Genomic DNA, 26499 nt, shown 5'->3' with positions numbered 1-26499 from the left:
AGATTTTATATGCAAAGGGGATGTGCATGGGTGCACTTAATTCTCTGCTTAGAGTTTCAAAGAGCTAAAATCAAGTTGTCAGCTGGGCTACATTCTTTTCTGAAAGTTCTTAGGATGAATCAGCTTCAACGCTCATTCAGGAACTAACCGAGCACCAAAAAGGAAACCTGTTGAAGTGAAATGGACACTATGAGAAACGGTGACTTGATCAGCCCTTGCCCTGACTGTTGATGAACAACTTAATACTTTATCCCTCCTAGTATTTTTTTTGTTTGTTCTACTTAATATTATTGGTTGAATTCTATAATTAATACACAGTTATTCTTAAGTGTTGAAACTTAACTGAAAAGTGATCCCTGTTAAATATAAGAGTGGGAATAAGAGAGGGAAGAGATGTACAATTTGGGACATGCTCAAGCTGACTTGCCCCAAAAGGTAGAGTTAGAAACATACGAGGGGATTCCAATTCAGTCCCATCAAGGTGGCATGTACCAATGCCATCTCACTATTCCAAGTGATCAATTTCTGTTCACAATTGATCATAATGATGGGACTAAGAGTCAAAGGGATCACATAAACAAGATGAGTGTCTGCAAATATTAACTGGTAGAATAAAAAAGGGAGAGAACGATCCAACATGGGAAGTGGGATACACAGCAGACTCATAGGATGGCAGATGTCCTAAACAGCACTCTGGCCTCAGAATCAGCCCTTAAGGCGTGTGGATCCAGCTGAAAAGCCCATGAGAGTATTTCAGGCATGGAAAGCCAAGATACTCTGGAAGAAAAAAAAAAACCTAAATGAAAGATCTCCATGAGTGAGATCCCAGTGGAAAGAACAAGTCATCAAAGAAGGAGGTACCTTTCTCTGAAAGGAGGAGAGAACTTCCACTCTGACTACGACCTTTAAATATGATCAGAGTCGGTGAACTTAAAAGGCTTCCATAGCCTTGGCAACTCATGACAAGAGCCTAGGGTGATTACTGATGCCATAAACAAGAGTGTCAAATTGTTAAGTCAACAACAGGAGTCACTGTGCACTTATTCCTCATGTAGGATCTCTGTCCTTAATGTGCTGTACATTGAGATTTAATGCTATAAGTAGTACTCAAACAGTATTTTTCACTTTGCGTTTCTGTGTGGGTGCAAACTGTTGAAATCTTTACTTAATGTATGCTAAACTGATCTTCTGTATATAAAGAGAATTGAAAATGAATCTTGATGTGAATGGAAGGGCAGAGGGAGTGGGAAAGGGGAGGGTTGTAGGTGGGAGGAAAGTTATGGGGGGGGGGGAGCCATTGTAATCCATAAGCTGTACTTTGGAAATTTATATTCATTAAAGAAAAGTTAAAAAAATTAGTGAAATGCAACCCTTGCAGTTGTAGGGGACCTTACATCCCTCTTTACCTGACACTGTTACTGGGAAACTTCTCTCAGCTCCTTTAGCTGCCTATGTTCCTCATATATTGACCCTTCAAATCCATAATGGCCCATTGAATTATTTCTTGCTTCTTACCTCTCCAGCTTTTCTGTCTGTTATACTTCTTTGACAGCAGGACAAATGTTATCACTCTTGAGTTCATGTTATTAGACTCTCTCTCCCTTTCAAGATGCATGACCTTAATTATATCTGCAAAGTCCCAGTGGCTATGTATGTGACATTCACAATCAGGTATTAGAAAGTAGATGTCTTTGGGGCTGTTCTGTCTTCCACAATTGGGGCTATTTTAAACATGTTATTTATTTGCAAATGACAGAGAGAGAAAGAGCGAGAAAAGGAGAGGGAGAGAAGAGAGTGTGTACATTAGATCTGCCTCTACTGTTTCACTATCCACGTGCCCCAGGTCTCTGACATGGTTGGCACAGAGTCAAGTACTTGAGCCATCACTTGCTGCCTCCCAGGGTGTGTATTAACAGGTAGCTGGAATTAGGAGCAGAGCTAGGACTTGAATCCAGGCACTCTGGAATTGGACATGGGTGTCACAAACCGTGTCTTTCTCTCTCTCTCTCTCTTTTTTTTTTTTTTTTTTTGACAGACAGAGTGGACAGTGAGAGAGAGAGAGACAGAGAGAAAGGTCTTCCTTTGCCGTTGGTTCACCCTCCAGTGGCCACTGCAGCTGGCGTGCTGCAGCCGGCGCACCGCGCTGATCTGATGGCAGGAGCCAGGTACTTATCCTGGTCTCCCATGGGGTGCAGGGCCCAAGGACTTGGGCCATCCTGTACTGCACTCCCTGGCCACAGTAGAGAGCTGGCCTGGAAGAGGGGCAACTGGGACAGAATCCGGTGCCCCGACTGGGACTAGAACCCGGTGTGCCGGCGCCGCAAGGTGGAGGATTAGCCTAGTGAGCCGCGGTGCCGGCACAAACCGTGTCTTAACTGCTACGCCAAACACTTGCCTGAGTCCATTTTTTAAAAAGGCTCCAGTAATAAACTGTGCTGCATGTCTGAAGCTATTCACAATATCCAAGTGAGTATTTCACTGTAAAGTATAATGTAGGATATAGCAGGGTAATTGCTTATGGTATATCAACTACATCACTAGGACTTGATAGCTTCTCATTAAGGATGGCTTGATGCATTTGGAAATATCTGTAGCTTTCATTTTAAAACTAAATCCAGATGTTCTTGAATGTTTTATGATTTATGAGATTTTTCTAGTGTGACCACAGATATGCATCTGTAAGTGCTAATTATGTTAAATGGATCCATTTATTACTGTTCAGTGATGGAATTGCAAATAGAATCACTCTAAAAATACAAATATAACACTGTGTGGACTATGCACTAAATAACTGCATCTGAAAAAGGCCATATTTTCTTTCTATATCCAACGATTTTATTTTAATTCATATTTAAATAACATTGTCCATAGAGATTTTGGTTGAAGGTCAGTTTATTCATTTCTAAAATAATTTGACAGTTTGTAATGAAGATGCCTTTTGATCTTTATATATATGAAGTCTATATTTGTATGTTCTTTTTTGTGTGTACTATGTGATTTTGTTATTTTTAGAGTTGGGTAGTAATGGATATAATTGAGTATTTCCAAAAAGTGCTATTTTTCCTTTCCTCATTTACATCCATCATCCATCCGTCTGACTACCATTTCTCCTTTCCATCAGTCGCACAGCTGAATTTTGTTAAATAGGTCAGGATATTTTTTTTTGAAAAATATTACTCTCCTCCAGGTAGTCATGTTAAGATTCCTTTGGGTTATTATAAAACCTGACTGTTCCACTGAAAAAACAAGTTAAACAATAAGGGAATTTTCTGACATTTGTTCAGTCATTTTTCTTAGTTCTGTGAAACAATCATGAAAAATCACTTTAAATGCACTTTTGAAATTTTAAAGTTAATCTATAGGAAATACAAGGGATATCTTTATGTGTAACTATAGAGCAAAATATAGCTTTCATTAAAAATCAGGATTGTTTGAAGACAGGTAGGAGGAAGTACAGTTTTCTTGATTTTTATTCTTGAGTTGTTTGACTATACTTTTAAATAACAGAAAAACAGGAAGGACAGATGACTAAAAGTGGGGAATGAGACTGAGCATAATGATCCTTGGGGAAAATATATTTGCCTTTTACTTATATTTTCTTTTGTGCCATTGAAATTTCTTGTATTTATAATGACTGAAAGCCATTATTATTTTAAACAGCAATGTAACAGAAGATACTTGATCCACTTGAAGCCTCTTTGCTCTTGGATAGTGGGGTAATGGCAGGGGAGAAGGAATCCCGAAATAGAAAAAATAAGCATCAAACATTAAAAGGTGAAGGCAGTAACCCAAACCAGCAGAGAGTTGTGTCTTTAGCATTTTGTCCTATAACCTGATGATCCTTTTTATTTCTCCTTGGAATATTCATATATACATTCATCATATCAATGGTGGTTGGTTATTGAGTTCCTAACATGTTTCAGACTTGATGTTTTTTCAAACTCTATTCTGCTTAATGTGAGCTATTTTGAATGTTATTACATACAACTCCATAATCCTGCCAAATTGGTTGCATCCCTGTCATAGAGAAGCTGAGGTTTGAAAAGTAAGTTTCACAGGACCACATGACTAGTGCTAAGTGTGACAGAGCTGGAGGTTCAGAAACAATCAACCAGACCTGAATTGATTTTTCTCAAGTGTACTCTGAAAACCTCTCACATCAAAATCACCTGAACATTTTCTTTTATAAATCACAGCCTGTAAAACTTCAATGTGCCTATGAATCATTTGGAAATGTTAAAATACAGATTCTTATTCAGTGGATCAAGGGTGTGTCCTGGGAAAGTCTCTCTTTAACAAGTTCCCAGATGCCTCTGATGGACTATTCTTTGAGTAACAAATGTAGAGATTGCCAAAGAACATAGGAACAAAGGGAAAAACCTCTGATATATATATATATATATATATATATATATATATATATATAGAATTAAGTTGCCATGAGGTGACATTATTTTTCTTTTATTCTAAGATTTCTTCTTTTGGTGGTCAGTGAAAAATTCTTTGTAAAATTTAGGTTCAAAATAGCTAACTGGTTGAACATAGAAGAGCTAAATTAACTAGTAGAAAATTAATATAATAGAAAAAATTTTGTTTCTGGCTCCAAGTAGCTTCAGTTATGAGGGTATCCATGTATCTTTATTTGTATTATCAAGGTTGAGACAAAGAAAAATAACATTACTTTGATTTGATATGACATATTTTGAAATAAATGAAAGAAACTTAGAATTCTTTGATTTTATGCTTTGTAGATTCCATTCAAAAGGGCTGGACCAATTATTTTTTGCTAGATTATGCTGCCATAACAACAAATGCCAAATCTCAGTGCTGTAGAGCAACCAATTTTGTATTTAGTTTATGCACCATATTGGCTACCTTGGCTGTGCCTCTGCTCCACATGCCTTTTTCATTCTGAGATTCAGCTAAAAATGCCAGTCCTATTTGAGAAATGAGTTTTTTCACACAGTGGGGAAGAAAAAAGAGCAATCAGCAAATCGTCCATTGGTGCCCAATGATTTCTTGGATCACAGCAGCACTTCTACTTGGATTGCATTGGCCGAAGTTAAGTTTAAAGGCAATGGTGTGGGAAGTTCATTGCTGCCACAAGCAGGCACTACAATTCAAACAATAAGAGTCAAGCTATATAATCCTTATTGCATGACTAGCAATCTGTGGGCCGTCTGTGGGTTGCTATTTTAATTTTGATAGTGATGTCTATTTTTTAAATCTGAATTGTTTGTAATCCTGTAATCTTGCAATGTGATAACTCTTAAAATAGAAACTTCTTAGAAACAAAGTCTATATTGAATTCAACTTTGAGTATTTCCAGCATTCGTGTAGTGTTTATTGTATTATAACTTTCATGCGTATTTTCAGTGAAGCAGGGTGGGCAAAAGCTAAATTTCAATGAGTTTAAGAGAAAAGCCCATTTCATTGAGTTCAAGAGAAAATTAACTGAGTAGAAATAGAGATTTCAAGTATAAGGAGATGTTCAAGGGTATTTCCTAAAAATATAAAGAGATAAAAAGGTGGAGGGTTGTAGGTAAGGAGTCAAGAAAAAATATTTGCTTTCTTCTAGATAAAATAACAGGATTTTATATATATACACACACACACCCACACCCACACACACACACACACATACATATTGAGCTGGCTGCTGGCTTCTGATTGGCCAGCTCTGGCCATTGTAGCCATTTGGGGAGTGAACCAGCAGATGGAACATTTCTCTGTGTGTATCTCCCTCTGTCTCTGTAATTCTGACTTTCAAATAAATAATTAAATTCTTCGTAAAAGTGAAATAAAAATGACTAGGTATAGAGTATCATCATTGGAAAGAATTATATGACCCCTTTTTTAAAAAATATTTGCTTGAGAGACAGTGAGATTGAGAGTGAAACAGAGGAGAGGGAGATAGAGAGACAAAGAGAGAGAGAGAGAGAGAGAGAGAGAGAGAGAGAGAGAGAGAGAATCTTCCATCTGCTGGTTCATTCCACAAATGCTCTTGACAGCTGGAGCCAGGTCCGACTGAAGCTAAGAGCCTGGAGCTCAATTCAGATCTCCAATGTGGATGGCACAGACCAAGTCCTTGAGCTCTATCGTCTGCCTCTCAGGGTGCGCATTAGCAGAAAGCTAGAATCAAAAATTATAGAGACTCAGTCTTATCCACTGTCCCCAGTGCCTGCTTCACGGATCCTCCTAGGGTTTGTTGTAGTGTCTGTTATCCACTGCTATCATTTTCTTTTTCAGTCTGTGTTCCTGTGCTTCCTCTTCTTTCTTTACGTGATTAGGATAATCAAAAGGTTATCTGCTTTTGCTTTTTTTCCCCAACTTAATTTTATTTGGCTTATTAGGCCTAAAATATTGGTGTTATCTTATTCATCAATTTATATCATCTTAAAATAAATTTTTCTACTTTCTGTAGCTTTATGTTATTTTCCTAACTTCAGGAGTGGTACATTTAATGCATTTATTTTAAATTTTTCTTCTCCAGGTGTTATGCAATTAAGTTCAAGATTTTTTTTTGAGAATTATTTGGTTTCTTTCCATAGGTCCTGATGTACAACATTTTAAATATTCTGTAGTGTTAAAAATAAACAATTATTTAATTAAATATTTCACATTTTCAGGTCATGAAGATAGTTTTCTTTCTTTCTTTTTTTTTTTTTTTTTGACAGGCAGAGTGGACAGTGAGAGAGAGAGACAGAGAGAAAAGTCTTCCTTTGCCGTTGGTTCACCCTCCAATGGCCGCCGCGGCCAGCGCGCTGCGGCAGGCGCACCGCACTGGTCCGATGGCAGGAGCCAGGAGCCAGGTGCTTTTCCTGGTCTCCCATGGGGTGCAGGGCCCAAGCACCTGGGCCATCCTCCACTGCATTCCCTGGCCACAGCAGAGAGCTGGCCTGGAAGAGGGGCAACCGGGACAGAATCCGGCACCCCGACCGGGACTAGAACCCGGTGTGCCGGCGCCGCTAGGCGGAGGATTAGCCTAGTGAGCCGCGGCGCCGGCCGATAGTTTTGTTTCTTTAAACTTTATTAATATTTTCATTGTTAATGGATTGTGATCAGAAAATGTGGTCTTTACTAGTTCCCATTTTCACTTTTTTTGGTGTATGTGTTAACATGGTAAATGTTTGAATATTCTAAGGGAATGTGAAGAAACTTTTGACTGATTATAGTATTTTCAGGCTTGGAATTCAATGTATAGACCATGTAGATTGTCTTAAATTACTAGGCTTTTCTAAACTCATTTCATTTTTGTTCACTTGTTCTGACACAATCTAAAAAGAAGCTGAATTAACTGTGCAGGCAGTTTCATAACCTTGTATCTTTACTTGTAGTTATAGAATTTTCAAATAATCACCCAGGCATAACATAGTATCACTTTAAAACTTATAAATAGAACAATTAGCAACTGCTGTTAACTAATCCCTTTTAAAAGAAGACACCATGCAGATCTTTTAATGCTACTATTTTTTTAAAAGATATATTTATTCATTTGAAAGGCAGAGTTACAGAGGCAGAGAGAGAGAGAAAAAGAGAGAGGTCTTCTATCGGCTGGTTCCCTCACCAAATGGCCAAAACGGCCAGAGCTGGGCCCATCCAAAGCCAGGAGCTGGGAGCTTCTTCTGGGTCTTCCACGTGGGTGCAGGGGCCCAAGGCACAGTAGAGAGCTGGAAAGAAAGTGGAGCAGCCAGAACTTGAACTGCTGTCCATATGGGATGCCAGCACTGCAGGTGGTAGCTTTTACCTGCTCCTGCTAAGCCACAGCGTTGGCCCCAAATGCTACTTTTAATATTATTCAAATTTAGACAGAAACAGTTATAACCATGTAGAAAGTGGAACTTTTTCATAAGAAACACTGGTATTTTCCATTTCATTTTTCTTATATTTGTAGTTAGCTTCATTATGGGCAAATTAATAATAGTTTGTAATATCTCCAGATGTACTATTTTTTAAAAAAGTTTTACTTATTTATTTCAAAGGCAGAGATACAGAGAGAGACAGAGAGTGAAATATCTTCCATTCACTGTTTCATTCCCCAAATGGCCCCAATGGCCAGAGTTGGGACGGGCCAAAACTAGGAGCTAGGAGTTTCTTCTAGGTCTCCCACATGAATGCAGGGGTCTAAGCTATTGTGTGTTCCTCCACAGTACCCAGGCACATTAGCAGGGAGCTGAGTCAGAAGTGAAGCCAAAGGTACATGAACTGGTGCCCAGTTGGGAAGCTGGTGTCACAGGCATCAGCATTATCTGCTATGTTGCAATGCCAGCACCACCCCTGTAAAGCCACATCAAAACACACCAAACACCGGAGTTAGAGGAGTTAGGGTTAGTTTATTGTTGGGTGAGGGAGAAGGTGAGAGAGAAAGAGAGGGTAAGAGAGAGAGAGATCAAGAGAGAGACATGTGTTCAGGAATAGGTCCTGTTAAACCTTTGCTGGGGATGGGGGGCAGGCAGGGAAGTAGGAGCAGCAAATCCCACTAGAGTGGGGGTGAGTTGACACCTGTGGTTGGGCCATCTGGTCACCTAGCGTCCAGCAATGGCAGCGGGGGCCAGGGCCCAAGATGGCGCCTGTGGCTTAGATGGAGCCACAGATAAGACTGGGCCATTTTACTAAAAACCCCCATGGGCTTTAATCTTAGATATTTTTGTTGATAATTTAGCTAAAGTTAATAGAAAACACCATTTACAATCTTGAAGGAAAAATGAATGTCTCAATTTTACCCTTTAATTTATGCTTTTAGATATGAAACAATTTAATTATGATGAATTATACCATTGTAATCTGCAGTTTTCTCAGTGAAGTTGATCTATAGATAGAAATTCTACAGTATCTTTATACTTCATAATTTGCTTTATGACAGGTGTGTTTGCAAGAATTTAATGAACTCAACAGTAAACTTTTCTGTATGTATAGAAAATTGTGATTGAGGCTGGCACTGTGGCACAGCAGGTTAAAACCCCAGCCTGCAGCACCAGCATCCCATATGGATGCCGATTCAAGTCCCAGCTGCTTAGCGCTGGCCCATGCGGTCATTCGAGGAGTTAACCAGGGGAATAGAAGAGCGCTCTCTCTCTCTCTCTCTGGCTCTACCTGTCTCTGTAACTCAGTCTTTCAAAAAATAAAATAAATATTTTAAAAAAAAGAAAATTGTGATTATAATGTGATGATGCAATTTTTTATGAAAGAAAAGTAATTATTCTCTCAGACATCAGGGAATATGTTACAATACAAATATGAATGTAGAGTAGGTTACTATCACAGCAGATAAGATTATATTTCATTTATTCTGCTATGCACTTTAATACAGAAAATTTTCTATGGAATGATACATTTGGTCATTGTTTTTATGAAACTTTAGGAATTTTATTAACTTTCTATTTATTAGCATTTATTATCATTATTTTGTTTATTAATGTTTTATTTATTCTATGTACTAGCTATTTTAGTGCTTTTATTTATGTTTATTTTTCTATTGCCATCAGTTTAACTATGTTTGATTCGATTGTATGTCTCATGAACCATTTCATTCCTTATCACACCCTGTGAGATAGCTCCTTCAGGCTTGGTTGCGTATTTTCTAAAGATTGACCTCATGTTTTCTCTTGATGTTTGATATTTAAATACAGGAAGAAAAAGAACAGTAAACCATTACCACATTGAGATGTTAATTCCAGGTTTTAAAGGGGTTGAATAGAATTTGTAGTACACTGAATTGTGAAGCTGCATAGTAAAGGTACAGCCTATTCATACCACCAGGTTTTGGAACCTTTTTTCCTGCATGCTTAACATCTATGCACGTGTGCTCAACTAAGCATTTACTTGAAGTTAGGCAGGGATGATAGAAGGTTGTACTTTCAAGTTAGGTGTTCTTGGGTGTTATATGTGGCCAGTTGATGTTAAATCATGTATTTTGGAAACCTGGCAAGCTGAACAGGTAGTTAATATCTTCTATGATTTGCACTAGACACCTTCGGGAACCTTCAGAAGAGAAATTTTGAAAATAAACTGTACCATGGCAAAGCTGTACATTGCATCATTTGGCCGTATTTTCAGGACTGGTATTTTCTTTAGGAGAGCTGCAATGAAGTGATCTAGAAAACAAATATTAAAACCTGAAATATGACAATATATATATTTAAAACTTCCTTTGTATGAAATGTAATTTATCTAATTGCCTGACTGCTTGAGTTGTATTCAGAAAGACACAAGAAAGGAAATATAGGAGCTATTCCTCTCAGGATTTTTTCTGTGTAAACTGAAGCTTAATATAGGAGTGAGATAGGTCTCCTATCTCTCTTGGGGTGCTATGATGTTAGACAAAGTCTGGTTAACAATGAATCCTTTTTAAAAAATTTTTAGAAGAAAACTACAGAAGCATAACTACCTTTAATTAAATAATATATTAGAAAAGTTAATATTGAATTTGGCCAATATATATTTGGTAGTAAGATGTGAGTGATATGCACATTAAAAGAATTCTCATAAATTGTGACTGGATGGAGAATAAGTCTTGTTTAAAGAAAAACCTGTATCAAGGACAAGTTGGTATATATATGACATTACATTAGTATTAAGATTGTCACGTACTGTCTTCTAATATAATAGCCATGTTCAAAACTATGTGATGTTTTGTAAAAATTAGCCTTTACTGGGTAGAAAGAAGAATTGGGGAAGAGAGTGAAGAATGAGCCATGGTGCAGACTTCTGTGTGGTTATCCCTGTTAGGAAAGAGGAACAGGCCCAAGAGGAGACAAGATAGGAACTCACAGTCTTCGCCCACGTACCAGTGCACGAAGGCCCGCTTGGCGTACATGAGGTCGAACTTGTGGTCCAGGCGGGCCCAGGCCTCGGCGATGGCTGTGGTGTTGCTCAGCATGCACACGGCCCGCTGCACCTTGGCCAGGTCGCCCCCGGGCACCACGGTGGGGGGCTGGTAGTTGATGCCCACCTTAAAGCCGGTCGGGCACCAGTCCACAAACTGGATGGTGCGCTTGGTCTTGATGGTGGCGATGGCCGCGTTGACGTCCTTCGGGACCACGTCGCCCCTGTACAGCATGCAGCAGGCCATGTACTTGCCGTGGCGAGGGTCGCACTTCACCATCTGATTGGCCGGCTCGAAGCAGGCGTTGGTGATCTCGGCCACGGACAGCTGCTCGTGGTAGGCCTTCTCCGCCGAGATGACCGGGGCGTAGGTGGCCAGCGGGAAGTGGATGCGGGGGTACGGCACCAGGTTGGTCTGGAACTCCGTCAAGTCCACGTTCAGGGCCCCGTCGAATCGCAGGGAGGCCGTGATGGACGACACGATCTGCCCAATTAGGCGGTTGAGGTTGGTGTACGTGGGACGCTCGATGTCCAGGTTGCGCCGACAGATGTCATAGATGGCTTCGTTGTCCACCATGAAGGCACAGTCGGAATGTTCCAGGGTCGTGTGGGTGGTCAGGATGGAGTTGTACGGCTCCACCACGGCCGTGGAAACCTGCGGCGCTGGGTAGATGGCAAACTCCAGCTTGGACTTCTTGCCATAGTCCACCGACAGCCGCTCCATGAGCAGAGACGCGAACCCGGAGCCGGTGCCACCCCCAAAGCTGTGGAAGATGAGGAAGCCCTGCAGCCCCGTGCACAGGTCCGCCAGTTTGCGGATGCGGTCCAGCACCAGGTCCACGATCTCCTTGCCGATGGTGTAGTGGCCCCTGGCGTAATTGTTGGCCGCGTCTTCCTTCCCGGTGATCAGCTGCTCCGGGTGGAACAGCTGCCTGTACGTGCCCGTGCGCACCTCGTCGACCACCGTGGGCTCCAGGTCCACAAACACGGCTCTGGGCACGTGCTTGCCCGCCCCCGTCTCACTGAAGAACGTGTTGAACGAGTCATCACCGCCACCGATGGTTTTGTCACTTGGCATCTGACCGTCGGGCTGAATGCCATGTTCAAGGCAGTACAACTCCCAGCAGGCGTTGCCGATCTGGACGCCCGCCTGCCCCACGTGGATAGAGATACACTCGCGCATGGTGAACCTCGCCGCTGCCGCCGGACGCCGCTCCTGGGCTTCAACTGCCGCCGGAGCCACCACGGCGCACGCGCGCCCAACCGCCCCGAGCTGCCTCGTTTTTTTTTTTTTTTTTTTTTTTTTTTTTTGAGACCCACAACAGTACAAGTTTTATTGAAGTGAAAAAAAAAAAAAAGCTAACACCACTCAGCTGAAGTCATAGGCAGAAGCTTCTTGAATACAGGACTTAATCCTTCCATAAGGCCAAGATCAATCCACCAAGGATCTGTCTTGAGCTATGTCCATCATTCCTGGAACCTCCCATGTAGTTGACAACCAGCACCCAATGGTTAGTAAACTCACAGTCAGGATAAGTTTATTCAAGGGGATAAATTTGAGAGTACCAGCGTGTACACAGGATGAACATGTGGCACAGAGCAAGAACTCTGTTACAGGATAGGTTGGAATAAGCATAAGGCAGCTGATTGTCATCAGGGGGAGGGCCTAAGGCAGGGCTGAGCTGGTTTGTGCAAGTTTTCAGGGGTGTGAACTTTTCAAACTTGCTGGACCTTTCTTTCTGGGCTGGTTGGTTGGACAGGAATGCAGGAGGAAGTGTCTCAACCAAGTGAGGGCTGGGGGTCTATCCTCAGGTAGACAGACTGTCTTTGAGGGAGATAGCCGGGGAGGTGTTGTAAGAATGCAGGAGTTAGGATTGAGCTGGCTGGGAAATAATGTATTAGGTTGCTTTTTGTCCTTGATCCATCAATACGTTGCATCATCTATACGAAGTTTAGTAAGAAAAATAATATTTTAGAGATAAATGTTTTAGAAGAAGTTGTACCTGAAAAACTGACATGTTTTTCCTTTTGAACAATAGAAGTGAAGGCCCCCAGGTGCCAGGTAAGGGAGGTGCTTCTTGGGGAGGGGTCATCTGCTTGATGAAGGATTGGATGGGGTTGGGGTAGGGGTGGCCTCCAGCTCATGAACTTACTCTGTCTCCCTGACTTCTGCCACTTCATGATGACTAAGGTTTGCATGTCTTCATACCAACAATGTATTTGAGCTGAGAAGCAATTGGCCCTCAGACATGGACCAGTGGGCCTGTCCCGATTTTTTGTGGGCATGTGATTTGAGATCATGAAAGCTAAATGTCATCATGTCACCATCTTTGTTTTGGGCATAATGCCATTTGGCGTGACTCTTGTAGCAGTGTGAGAACAACATCAGAGACAGAGTAAGCACCTGTGATGAAAATGTGCTTTGCTTCTGGTATTGATTTTTAACTTTGTAGTTCACCGTTTATTGTGTTCATTTCTTTATAGGCTTGTCAAAGCCTTTGTAGGATGTTTATTCAAAAACTGTGCTAAAATCTCTGTAATTGTTTAAAAGCAAGATTTAAATACACAAAATTTTGTCACATGGAACTTAAATAGGTTGCCATGGAAGGGTAGTGCAGTTTTAATGGCTCAGTGTGTTTTCCTTAAGGATCTGAAGCATATGTGACTTAAAAATGTGAGGATGGTGTGGTATCGGTGCTATCTAACGGGATTATGAAGAAAGGAGTAGAATTGCATTTAGAAAAGACTTGTAATAAAATAATATTTTATAACATTAAAATTATAGGCCCTTCCAGATTGGAACTTTTGAGAGGTGAAACAGTTATGAGGAGGGGAATATGCTTTGTGGAACCTTCAGTTCTGTTGATATCATGCCCCGGTAGCAGTTACCTAAGCACTGGAGGCAGGGAGCAGCCTTAGAGATTACGTTGTCCCTGGAGGTATTTCTGTGTGCCTGGCTCTGTATGTGTGCATGCTTGGGGAATGAAGTCAGTCAGTGTCAATGCAACACAAATTCTGAAGTATCCCTCCACTTGACACAGAGAACATAGTAACCACAAACCTGCCCATTGGGAATTATATATGTATAGAGGAATGCAATAGAATTTAAAACACGTGGAAGTAGAATAATACAATCCTAGGAAATAGAACTATTTTTTTTACAAAGTTGATCAGGGACATTTTTTAAAACTTCAGCTATCAATATGAAGAAATCTACAAATGTGGGCACTTTTTTCTCCATTTCACTAGTGGTTCAACACTTCCTTCTGGCCCATAGAGTATTGTTAATGTCATTTTGACAGCTGCACGCAGGCAGTAAAAACTATTAGGCAATAAAAACTCCCAATTTTTTGAAGTGTATCCAATTCATAATTACCTGCTTATCTGTTGCACTTTCCACCTGAAGATTTATGGAACATTTTATGTTCCCATTGAAATTCATTTAGTATTATTAACATTTCACTATCATTTGAACATACACTATTTTATAATTTTGATCAGCTCTTATTGTTCAGGGATATTGTTCAGGTTGTAAGTAACAAAAGTTTATTCTGGCCAGCTAAAATAAAAGAAGAATATATTAGAAGTATGCGAAGGTATTTAGAGTCCCGAAAAGGAAACTCAACAGTTAGGTGTCAAAATATAACGAGGACCAAGGGCAAATTCAGGGATGTGAACAGGAACAAAGGAACAGTCATGAGAGATTTGCACATATGAAGATACTTCAAAAAGGTCATGGAAAAGAGGAAATAAATGGTAAGTCTATTTTGGTGTAAGAAATTTCAAAATTTATGTGTGTTTTTAGTTTCCTAATAGGCATTTACATAAATATTCCCTCATAAGATGAGTCACCTTCAGATCTTTTCAACCTTAAAGGCACTCTTCAAAATTTACACCCTCAGGTCTGAGATTTGAAGCAGCCTAGTTTGAGTCACAGCCCCTGTGTTGGCCAGAATGTAAAGTGTTAACAATTGACAGTACGTTGACTGTTGGTCCTAGCCTATGTGACGGAGGGGGATAGTGCCACAATGCAATTGAGCTTATTAATAGGAAGGGGAAAATGTGCTATACAGAGAAACAGATAACATACTGCTGAAGTTTTATATTTTATCCATTCTATGTCCTCTTATATGTGCAACTCCTGGCTGTAAAAGAATAAAAAGTTAGTATAGATTAAGCATTACTAATAGAAAAATCTAAACTCTGGAATCCTCTAAAAAACTTATTGAGTGTCTACTTGATGTTGCAGGTGGAAAATTCCACAGCATTAAACTTTGTTGCCATCACAAAATTATTTAAAATTTTGTATAAAATTAGCTTTGGGCTGTGTATATAAGATGTATATCATATAAGATGTATATGAAACAAATTAATTTTCTATTTAGAAAAGATGATTCCATACCCAAGATACCTCATTATAGATACACAGATACTCCAAAATATGAAAAATATCTGAATAAAAATATTTGGAGATTTATTTATTTGAAAGGTAGTGCTACAAACACACACACACACACACACACATACAGAGAGAGAGAGAGATAATGTCGCTCCCCCTCTTCACGGAGGAACAACACAGGACCCTGCGTTGTTCTTTTGTCTGCTCGGCCCTCCCTGGGTTTGCTGCTGGTTCTTCCCGGGTTGGCTACCGACCCTTCCACCTCCGTGGAAGGGCGGTTCCCCCTGCCACTTTCCCCACTTCCGCGGGGGAGCGGCACACCGCTGGCTGGCTCTCTCGGGGGCTGCTCAGATGTTCCTCAGGTGTTCCTGGTGCATGTTGTCTCTCTCCTCCTTTATAGTCCTCTTCTACCAATCCCAACTCTGCTACCCACACGCCGAGTACGCTGCTCTCCTCCAATCAGGAGCAAGATCAGCTCCTGCAGCTCAGTCAATCAAATTGGCGAGAGGCAGCTGTGTAGAAGCTGTTTACTCCCTTCTCAGCGCCATATTGTGGGAGAGCAGATGCATAGAATAAGTCTTAATTCCAGTAACTTAATCTAGTCCGAGTTGCTCCCCACAAGATAATCCATAAATATCATCCATCCACTGGTTCACTCCCCAAATGGCCCCAATGACCGGGGCTGAGCCAGGATGAAAACAGGAGCCAGGACCTTCATCCAGGTCTCTCATGTGGGTGGCAGGGGCCCAAGTTCTTGGGCCATCTTCCATTGCTTTCCCAGGTCATTAGCAAGAGCTGGAACAGAAGTGGAATAGCTGGGACATGAACTGGCACCCATATGGGATGCTGATGTCACAGTAATTGCCTAATCCATTATGCCACATTGCTAGCTCCCCTGGATCTGAAACTTGAAACAGTTTTGGTCCCAAACACTTGGGATAAGTGATACTCAACCCCTAGACACATTTGACATGCAGATTTAGATGCCTTTAATGCCATTAATTTTAAACAGTTTTCTCCAAAAAAGAATCTTATAATCTTTGAGAGTCTTTTTCAAAACTATTTTTGGTTCCTAATTAAAGAATCCTGTTGAGAGTAAGTGTTTCTGCCCAGAAGAGAGCCGCAATTAGATATTTAGTTCCGCTTGCAATTGAAGACTTGGGCATACATAGACTTACTATTCTTCCTCAACATTAGCTTGGAATTTTATTTCACAAGAATCATACCTGACCTCCTAAATGACATAAAATGTCATATTTCTCTGCTATTAATATATGTCATAGGATACCACTATTGTTGTTGAACATTCATGTACAGTGCCACTTCAGATTGCTTGATAACCAGTTACTGACGATCCTTCAAAGATAGACAGTTCTCCATTCTTTAACTTACACTTGAAATACTTTGCAATGGACTCAGAGGAACTGAGAATTTATGGAGTTATAGTCATCTTGGTGATACCTGACCACTGCAGGTGAAGAAAATGTGGCTCACTTGCTTAAAACTGTTATCATATTTTCCTTGCCCAAGGTGCTGAAATTACAGCTAGAATAAATACTAAGCTAACATCATGCTAGGAGCATGGAATCTCTGCTGAGTTTTCCATTAAGGGGAAGACATTAATATTAATACTAATATTAAGGGTCTACACAAATAAAAGAACATGTGGAAACTATTCAAAGGTTTGCAGCTGAATTTTCTTCAAATGTACTTAATGGGAAGAGAGTTTCGATGCATTTTGGAGCTTTATCCTTGCCTTTTGGCTTCAATGAGATTTTCCATTGTACAAATTCTCTAAAATTTAGAAGTTAAACCAGATGGCTCTGGGGAGCCCTTCTGACCCAAAAGCATAGTGCTTGGAAACATGTTGTTCTTGTATCTTAGAGTAAGAGTTGAACACTACATTGACCCATCCACAAGGCTCTATATGTCACCTCCCTTTAATCCCCAGCCTGTTCGTGCTTCTCTGCCCAACCTTAACACTTCAGCCACTTCCACCTTCTTACTCTTTCTAGATCATCCCAAGACTAGTTCTGTCTTGCTTTAAAGCCTCTTCTACATCAGATAATTGTGTGATTGGGATTTTTGGTTTACCTAAGTCTCCTCAATTTTTACACTAACACACAGGCCTTCTTTGGCTATCTGTTTTAAAAGAACAATGAATCCCTCTACTTATGTCATTCTCTGCCTTCCTCTAGCAGCATAGCCATGTCACTACCTGACATATCACATTTTTGTAAGGATTTGTGCTTATCTTGCAATATCGGTCCCATGCCCAGATCCCTTTAATGACCACTCACAGATGCCCCCATCTTCCTGTCTTGGGAGAATCCTCAAGCCAAACAGAAGCCACCAGTCAGTGAGGCTGAGTAACTCCCAAGAGAGTAATCTGAAAATCCAGCCCTTGTGCCTCAAGGTTTAGCTTATTCTTTTTCATAATTTCTCATCTCCACAGAATCAACATGAAGCCAGTTTACAGCTATGATCATAGTGTGGCTTAGTTTTTTACTCTTCTGTCTCATCCTACTTCCCTGCATTTCCATCCTCCTGAGAGAACTTTCCTACGGAGTCTCTTTGACAAGAATCCGCAGCTGACGCCGCAGCTCACTAGGCTAATCCTCCGCCTTGCGGTGCCGGCACACCGGGTTCTAGTCCCAGTCGGGGCGCCAGATTCTGTCCCGGTTGCCCCTCTTCCAGGCCAGCTCTCTGCTGTGGCCAGGGAGTGCAGTGGAGGATGGCCCAAGTCCTTGGGCCCTGCACCCCATGGGAGACCAGGATATGTACCTGGCTCCTGCCATCGGATCAGCACAGTGCACCGGTCTTTCTCTCTGTCTCTCTCTCTCACTGTCCACTCTGCCTGTCAAAAAAAAAAAAAAAAAAAAAAAAATCCACACCTTTGTCTCTGCTTCTGTGGATCTTGACTCAGGATACCATTGTGGAATGTATGCTTCCTGAGGTTAGATAATTGCCACCTTCATTATCTCCCATAATCACCATACCTAAGATGATGCCTGGAACCTGTGTGTTTTCAATTTAGTAACTGAGAGTAATATTCTTGCCTACAAGGCTCTGCTTATTTTAGGTGGAGCAACACACTAGTTGAGTTGAGCTCTTCCCTGCCTCTGGGTAAAGACAGAAGCACAAAGAAAAAATAGCAATAAGTGCATTGACCAGCTTTACTTATTTTGCTTTCAAGGATTTAAGAATTAAATTGAAAAGAGGCTTATTAACATAAATATACTATTATTAGACATCACTATTGAATTTTCTGCAGTTCTATGAGCATTTAGGCCACTAGTTAGCAAACTATGATCTGTGGGCAAATTTGTTTCTATTTTGTATTACTTATAAGAAAGATTTTTGCATGTTTAAATGATTGAAAGAGATCAAAAACACACTCTTCATGACTCATGAAAAGTGTATGAAATGCAAATTTCAGTATACATTACTTTGTTTTGGAACTCAGCCATAATCACTCATTTATGTATTTTTTGTGGTGCTTTTATGCTATAAAAGCAAGTTGAGTATTTGCAGCAGACTGGAAAGCCCACAGTGTCTATAATACTTATTTTCTGGCCTACTACAGAAAACTTTTGCTGATTACAGACCTTATTTCCTTGTGTTTCTGCTATAATAGCATCACTTTTGCTCATGAAGCATTTTTAATTCAACAAGGCCTATGACACCATGCTTTGCGTGTCACCATTTGCTGAACTCTTCCATTCAGTACAAACTATTCTGTCCTCGTGAGGCCCTTATTCTTTTCCTACTTAGCATCTTCTGTTTGTCTGGCTGATAACCTTTCTTAATTATTCAAAGCATGCACAGCTCTTTCTGAGAACAATTACTGTCTTCCCTGGAAATTTGCCTAGCACAAGACTTGCTAACAGAAACAGTTTTTTAATAGTATACATAAGAACACTCCAAAAACTTCCCCTCTGTGACAATTTTCTTCTGTCTTTATTACTTACCAGGAGTAAATCCTACAATTATTCATCTCAGTTGGCTCTACTTTTGCAGCATGTCTTCTAACTTGCATTGCTTTTTTAAAAAAGACTTATTATTTATTTGAAAGTGTTAGAGGGAGGGAAGAGAGAGAGACAAAGAGATTGATCTTCCATTTGCTAGTTCACTCCCTAGATGATTGCAACAGCCAGTACTGGGGCAAGCTGAAGCCAGGAGACTAGAGTTTCATTCAGGTCTCCTGTGTGGGTGAAAGGTTTCCAGGTCCTTGAGCTATCTTGTACTGTTTTTTCCTAGGCCATTAGCAGAGAGCTGGCTGGCAAGTAGAACAGCCAGGACATGAACCAGTGCCATTATGGGATGAGGACTTTGAAGGTGGTGGCTTTATCTGCTATGCCACAACACCAGGCCCTAACTTGATTTTCTTTGATAGTTTTTTGGGTGTGTTTTCCACAGAGAGTATGGAGAATAGAAAGCTTTGTGTATGTGATAGCTGAGACATAGAATCTCAATCACAGTAAATTATATTTGACATTAAAGATGAATATCTTGGCAATTTTGTGTACTTTTATGACTGAACTCTCTCAGTTCATAGTCTTTGAAGTTCTAATAACTAAAAACCATGAGGTTATTTTTTATATAGACTGATTACTTTTATGTTCTTCTTTGGCTATAAAGACTTCAGTTCAACTAAATAATTGGCTTGTCCACTTTGTGCAAATGAGGATAAGATATTACAGGGCATAAAATCAGTAAAATCAATGTCATAACTTTTCTTCACATTGTATAACTAACTGTATTCTTGTAATGTTTAGATTACATTTAATACTTACAAAATTATTCTAGATTTAATGGTTTAAAAATGAATAATTAACCTTTATCATTAGTTAAAGCCTTGACAATTAATATTGAAACCAATATTTTCAGAACTGTATCAATGTTAGAATTTATTGCTTTATTTACTTCATAAATCTATCATTTATTGTAGGAAGTATATTAAATAAGTTTTCTATAGTTATGCCTAGTCTTATTTTATTTGTCCAAAAGGCAGAGAGACAGATAAAGATAGACACACACACACACACACACACACAGAGATATCTTCCATCCTCTGTTTCACTATTCAAATACCCTGAGTAGCTGTGACTGGACCAGTCTGAAGCCAGGAGCCTGGAAGTCATTCCAGGTCTCCCACACAGGTGTCAGGAGCTTAAGTATTTGAGCCATTGTTTGCTGCTCCCAGGGCAGCCTTTAGCAGGAATGTAGAATCAGGGGCAGTCTTGAACCCCAGCACTCCATTGTGACATGTGGATGTCCCAAACCAGTTCACTGGTATGCTAGATGCCCACCACATACCTAAAGTTTTGAACTAGACCATGAGTCAGAATTTAAAAATTTTCTCATATATCAAGATCATTTTTATGTGAGGAATTATAATTCTGTTGATAATATTCTAAATTTTTATTTGAATCATTTCTCAACATAAAAAATAGAACAATAACAAAGACAAGGTAACATGAGATCAAAGGAGCATGTCACCAGGTTATAAACTTCATCAGAAATTATACATTGATTTTATATAATTTACATTTCCTTGAGCAAGTTTTTTTTCATATCCATCTTGCAAAGCAGTATATTTATTTTTTTTGTTCTACTTAATACTTTTGGTTGAATACTGTAATCAATACACAATTCTTCCTAAGTGCTGAAACTTCACTGAAAAGTGATCCCTGTTAAATATAAGAGTGGGAATAAGAGAGGGAAGAGATGTGCAATTCGGGACATGCTCAAGCTGACTTACCTCAAATGGTAGAGTTAGAAATATACCAGGGGATTCGAATTCAGTCCCATCAAGGTGGCATGTACCAATGCCATCTCACTAGTCCAAGTGATCAATTTCTGTTCACAATTGATCATAATGATAGGACTAAGAACCAAAGGGATCACATAAACAAGAATAGTGCCTGCAAATACTAGCTGATAGAATCAAAAAGGGAGAGAATGATCCAACATGGGAAGTGAGATACACAGCAGACCCATAGAATGGCAGATGTCCTAAACAGCACTCTGGCCTCAGAATCAGCCCTTAAGGCATGCAGATCCGGCTGAAAAGCCCATGAGAGTATTTCAGGCATGGAAAGCCAAGACACTCTGGGGGGGGGGGGGGCACCTAAATGAAAGATCTCCGTGAGTGAGATTGCAGTGGAAAGAACGGGTCATCAAAGAAGGAGGTACCTTTCTATGAAGGGAGGAGAGAACTTCCACTTTGACCATGGCCTTGTCTAAATATGATCGGAGTCGGTGAACTCAGGGGGCTTCCATAGCCTTGGCAGCTCATGACAAGAGCCTAGGGTGATTACTGATGCCATAAACAAGAGTGTCAATTTGTAAAATCAACAACAGGAGTCACTGTGCACTTACTCCTCATGTAGGATCTTTGTCCTTAGTGTGCTGTACATTGAGATTTAATGCTATAACTAGTACTCAAACAGTATTTTTCACTTTCTGTTTCTGTGTGGGAGCAAACTGTTGAAATCTTTACTTAATGTATACTCAACTGATCTTCTGTATATAAAGAGAATCGAAAATGAATCTTGATGTGAATGGAAGGGGAGAGGGAGTGGATAAGGGGAGGGTTGCGGGTGGGAGGGACGTTATAGGGGGGAAGCCATTGTAATCAATATTCTGTACTTTGGAAATTTATATTCATTAAATAAAAGTTAAAAAAAAATGCAAAGCAGTATATTTCAAGGCTGATGTTTAGCCTAGTGGTTGGACTGTCAGTGAAAAAGTCAATAAACCTACCCATTTTCCACAACAGAGTGTCTGGGTTTGATTGTTGGCTCCCATCCTGATACCAGTTTCCTGCTAAGGTATACCCAGAGAGACAGCAGTGATTCTTCATTTAGTTGGGTTTCTGCCACCTACATGGTTGACCTAGCTTGTGTTTCCTTCTCCTGGCTTCCAGTATGCACAGTCGCAATTGTGGGCATTTGGGAAATGAACAAGCAAATCAGAGCTCTCGCTCTTTCTCTCACTCTTGCTCTCTCTCTCTTCCCCACCCACACCCCAAATAAGCAAACAAATTAAAAAAGAAAAGCAATTTTTTTTTAGCCTTCAAGGTGTTGAATTCAAGTTTTGTGGAAACCAAAACAAGTGTTAAATTTCTCTCATTAATGTTAGGCTTCTTATCTTAATGTTATGGGGAAAAAGAGCTGAGAAAACTTGATCCTATTCATATATGCCTATAGCTTTTCTTCACCTGGACTTGAACATCATCTTAGAAAAGTGTAATCTTATTTGTTATTCCCCTGTTTAAAAAATAAGCATTATTTTCCATGCAAAACATCAAGCATAAGGAAAAATTTACATGTGCTAGATTCAACTGTTAATATGCAGGCATTAACTACAGCAGCTTCTGCTATTCACATAATTAAATTCTTGTAAGATTAATAAAGGAGAAAAAAGGGATGAACAAAGATGAATTTATCTCAGAAAATATAAAAAATTCACACAGTGTTCATAAGACCAGAGCTTTATGTAATGTGTTTGTTATTTCTATTGTCTTCTGTGAGTATTAGGAAATTATGTAAAAATATGTACCAGGGTTCTTTGTGCCACCTTTTGAAATTAGGGCTAAGGAACACATTAATGTCTTTTACAGTTTGACATTATCTATGTTATTAAAGTGAAGAAGAATGAATCAGGCAATATGGAAACAGTTTCAACTTTCAACTTCATTCACATCCATGTATCAATTGCAGATAGTTAACAAATCCTCCATGTTTACCTCTTGGAAATTTTTGGTGTTGACATGTGTTCTTAGCCCAATTCCATACCAATAATATATGTATTCTAATTCATAGCCCTATTTTCTTAATTTTTTTTTCTTAAAGACCATCACTTTATGTTTCTCTTGGTTCATCTTTAAAGTCAAATGGTCTTGGCCAGCGCCACGGCTCACTAGGCTAATCCTCCACCTTGCAGCGCCGGCACACCGGGTTCTAGTCCCGGTCGGGGCGCCGGATTCTGTCCCGGTTGCCCCTCTTCCAGGCCATCTCTCTGCTGTGGCCAGGGAGTGCAGTGGAGGATGGCCCAAGTGCTTGGGCCCTGCAGCTCATGGGAGACCAGGAGAAGCACCTGGCTCCTGCCATCGGATCAGTGCGGTGCGCCGGCCATTGGAAGGTGAACCAACAGCAAAGGAAGACCTTTCTTTCTCTCTCTCTCTCTCTCTCTCTCACTGTCCACTCTGCCTGTCAAAAAAAAAAAAAAAAAGTCAAATGGTCTTTTCTTAGTTGGAATGAAAATACAATATTTATATTAATTCTACCGTGTATTTTTTTTTTTTTGAGAGGCAGAGTTAGTGAGAGAGAGAGAGAGACAGAGAGAAAGGTCTTCCTTTGCCGTTGGTTCACCCCCAAATGGCCGCTATGGCCAGCACACTGCCCTGATCCGAAGCCAGGAGCCAGGTGCTTCCTCCACCTTGCGAGTGCAGGGCCCAAGCACCTGGGCCATCCTGCACTGCACTCCCGGGCCACAGCAAATTGCTGGCCTGGAAGAGGGGCAACCGGGACGGAATCCGGTGCCCCGACCAGGACTAGAACCCAGTGTGCTGGCACCGCAGGCAGAGGATTAGCCTAGTGACCATGGCGCTGGCCCTACTGTGTATTTTTAATGAAAAGTATTGATTCAGAATATAATATTGTCATAAAATATAGTTTGAAGGATATTCAATCCCTTTATTCCTTCAGATTTTACATTCTAATTTTATTCTTGGTTCAGAAACTAGATCTTGTTCTTGTCTTCCCAGCCTCAAAATGTCAACAGGTATCAAGGCTGGGCCTTTGTCTTCTACTATATCTACTCTGAGGCAAGGTTACCCAGCCCAGGGCATTAACTACAACTCCTCCTGGGACAACTCTCAGATTTTTCACGCTTCGTTGAGGAAGTCTTCGCATCTGTAACTGGTTGTTCAGTAGCACCATTTTGACATTGAATGAGATTCTCAAACTTCACATATCTGTACACAAACACTGAAGTCTCATCGACATCATCCCAAATAGTTCACCCAGTTGCCTTCTATGTTTTTGTAATTGATACTACTCTTAGCCTCTTAGGCTAAAAATTTGAAGTCATCCTTGATTTAATTTATCTTTCTCTCACAAAATATCAAAGCCAGGATTTAACCTTGTTGGCTGTACCTTCAATTCAAAGATATGAATGCATATAAGCATGTAAGTATGTACATGTGTGTGCATATGTATTTAAATATACAGTGAGTACATTAGAAAATTCTTACAGAAATGGAATTAAGGAAGTTTATTTTGGAACAGTTTTTAAAGGCCAGTCATAGCTTATATATACTGTATATTTTCTATGAACTGTAAAGATTCTTATATATATTTATATGGAAATATATATATTACATATAATATATCATATATAAATACATACATATATATGTATATATATTTAAATAGACTTTTCTCTTTTCATCTGACACCATCTATCTCTAACCATATCCTACTCTCCTCTTGATCTTCTTTCCTCCTTTCTCACTTATCTTTTGGATGTTCTTCAGAACTCTGCTTAAAATAGTCTTCACCCAGAGATCTGCATGGATTGTTCCTTCACTTCACTTAAGTCTGGTTCAAATGTCATCTTATTATCAAAACTGACCTACTTCCTCATCCTATATAAAATGAAATTCCTATATAAAATGAAATCATTGACAAATTTAAGCAGCAACATTTATTATTAATAGAGCAGTTATTTATTACTCTTCACTGTCTTTAAAATACAAGCTTTATAAGAGCAAGTATTTTGTTTTATTGTATGCTATTTTCCTACTGGTTGAAACAGTCATAGACATGTAGTAGACATTCATTAAATGTTGATGAATGATTGAATGGATAATGGTAACTCAGGTGTGAAATTAGACAGCAAGGAACTTTGCTGCGGTGACATAGGAAATAACTTTGGCAAGACTATATGACACTACTAATTTGTTGGGACTTACAGAACTTTTTAGGAGTGATGGAAATTGAATTGCTGTACAGCTATACAATATGGTGTTGCTGAGGCAAAGAAATGCTGTCTCTATTAGTTTTGTTATTATGTCATAACTTCAGACTATGGAAGCTGTTGAGTATTATGTGAAAAGTGTTAGAGCATTTTTGTCTTCCACAGAAACAATATTTGTGATATTTTCTTTGAGATCTCTAGGGAAATTAAAATAGTTGATTTCATAGAAGTTGAGATATGCTGTTGATTATCAGAGGCTGAGAGAGTAGGGAGAGGAGAATGGGGAAAGGTTGACTAACACGCACCAACTTACAGTTAGATAGGATTAAGGAGTTCTGGTAGTCTATGGTACATAGGAAAACTATAGATGGTAGTAATGCACTATATATTTCTCAAATTGTAAGGAAGCATTTTGAATGTTTTCCTTATAAAAATTATATGTTTGAGGAGATAAATATGTTTACTCTAATTTGGACATTATGCAATATATATATATATTGAAATATGATAAGGTACCATAAATGTGTGCAGTTTCTACAATTTTAAACAATTGTACAAAAGAGTTACTAAGCCTTTTTAAGATTTACTTTATTTATAAGTCAGAGTTATAGAGATAGAGAGAGATATTCTCTCCATTTGTTTACGCCTCAAATGGCTGCAACAGCCTGGACAGGGCCAGGCCAAAGCCAAAAGCTTCATCTGGGCCTCCCTAGTGAATGCAGAGGCCTAAGGACTTTGGACATCTACTGCTTTCCCAGGCGTATTAGTAGAGAGCTGGATAGGAAGAGGAGCAGCTAGGACTCCAAATGGCATCCATATGGAATGTTGGCATCGCAGGTGGTATCTTAACCCATTTTGCCACAGCACCAGCCCTTAAATATTTTTTGAAATCTAACTAGAGTGGATATCCTCTTACCCTGGATAGTTAATATAGTCTCCATCTTTGTTTCCCAACTTTGCAACTCCTAGCTGTGTAGTGAGCAAGTCTTTATTTTCTAATGTGTCCATTTAAAAAAAAGATTTATGTGTGTGTGTGTGTATATATATGTATATGTATATATATATGTGTATATATATATATATATTTGAAAGGCAAAGCAACAGAAAGAGAGGAAGGGAGGGAGAGGGGGAGAGAAAGCAAGAGGGGTATCTTCCATATGCTGGTTTACTCCCAAGATGGCTGCAAGAACTAGGTCTGGGCCAGGCTGAAGCAAGGAACCATGACTCCATCCTCACGTTCCACATGGTTGGCAGGGGTCCAGGCACTTGGGCTATCTTTGGTTTCCTTC

The 26499-nt window shown here is 39.8% G+C and overlaps 1 protein-coding gene and 1 pseudogene across 13 annotated transcripts in view; one reads left to right on the top strand and one right to left on the bottom strand.

Moving 5' to 3' along the window:
* Positions 1–26499, top strand: part of PPFIA2 (PTPRF interacting protein alpha 2) — a 540970-nt gene that overhangs the window by 35025 nt on the left and 479446 nt on the right. The window lies entirely within an intron of this gene.
* Positions 11022–12084, bottom strand: LOC100355045 (tubulin alpha-3 chain pseudogene; annotated as a pseudogene).

This window comes from Oryctolagus cuniculus, chromosome 11 (genome assembly GCF_964237555.1).
Source record: "Oryctolagus cuniculus chromosome 11, mOryCun1.1, whole genome shotgun sequence".
Taxonomy (NCBI): domain Eukaryota; kingdom Metazoa; phylum Chordata; class Mammalia; order Lagomorpha; family Leporidae; genus Oryctolagus; species Oryctolagus cuniculus.
Note: the sequence above shows the minus strand (reverse complement) of the source record. Positions and strands in the feature narration are given on the sequence as shown.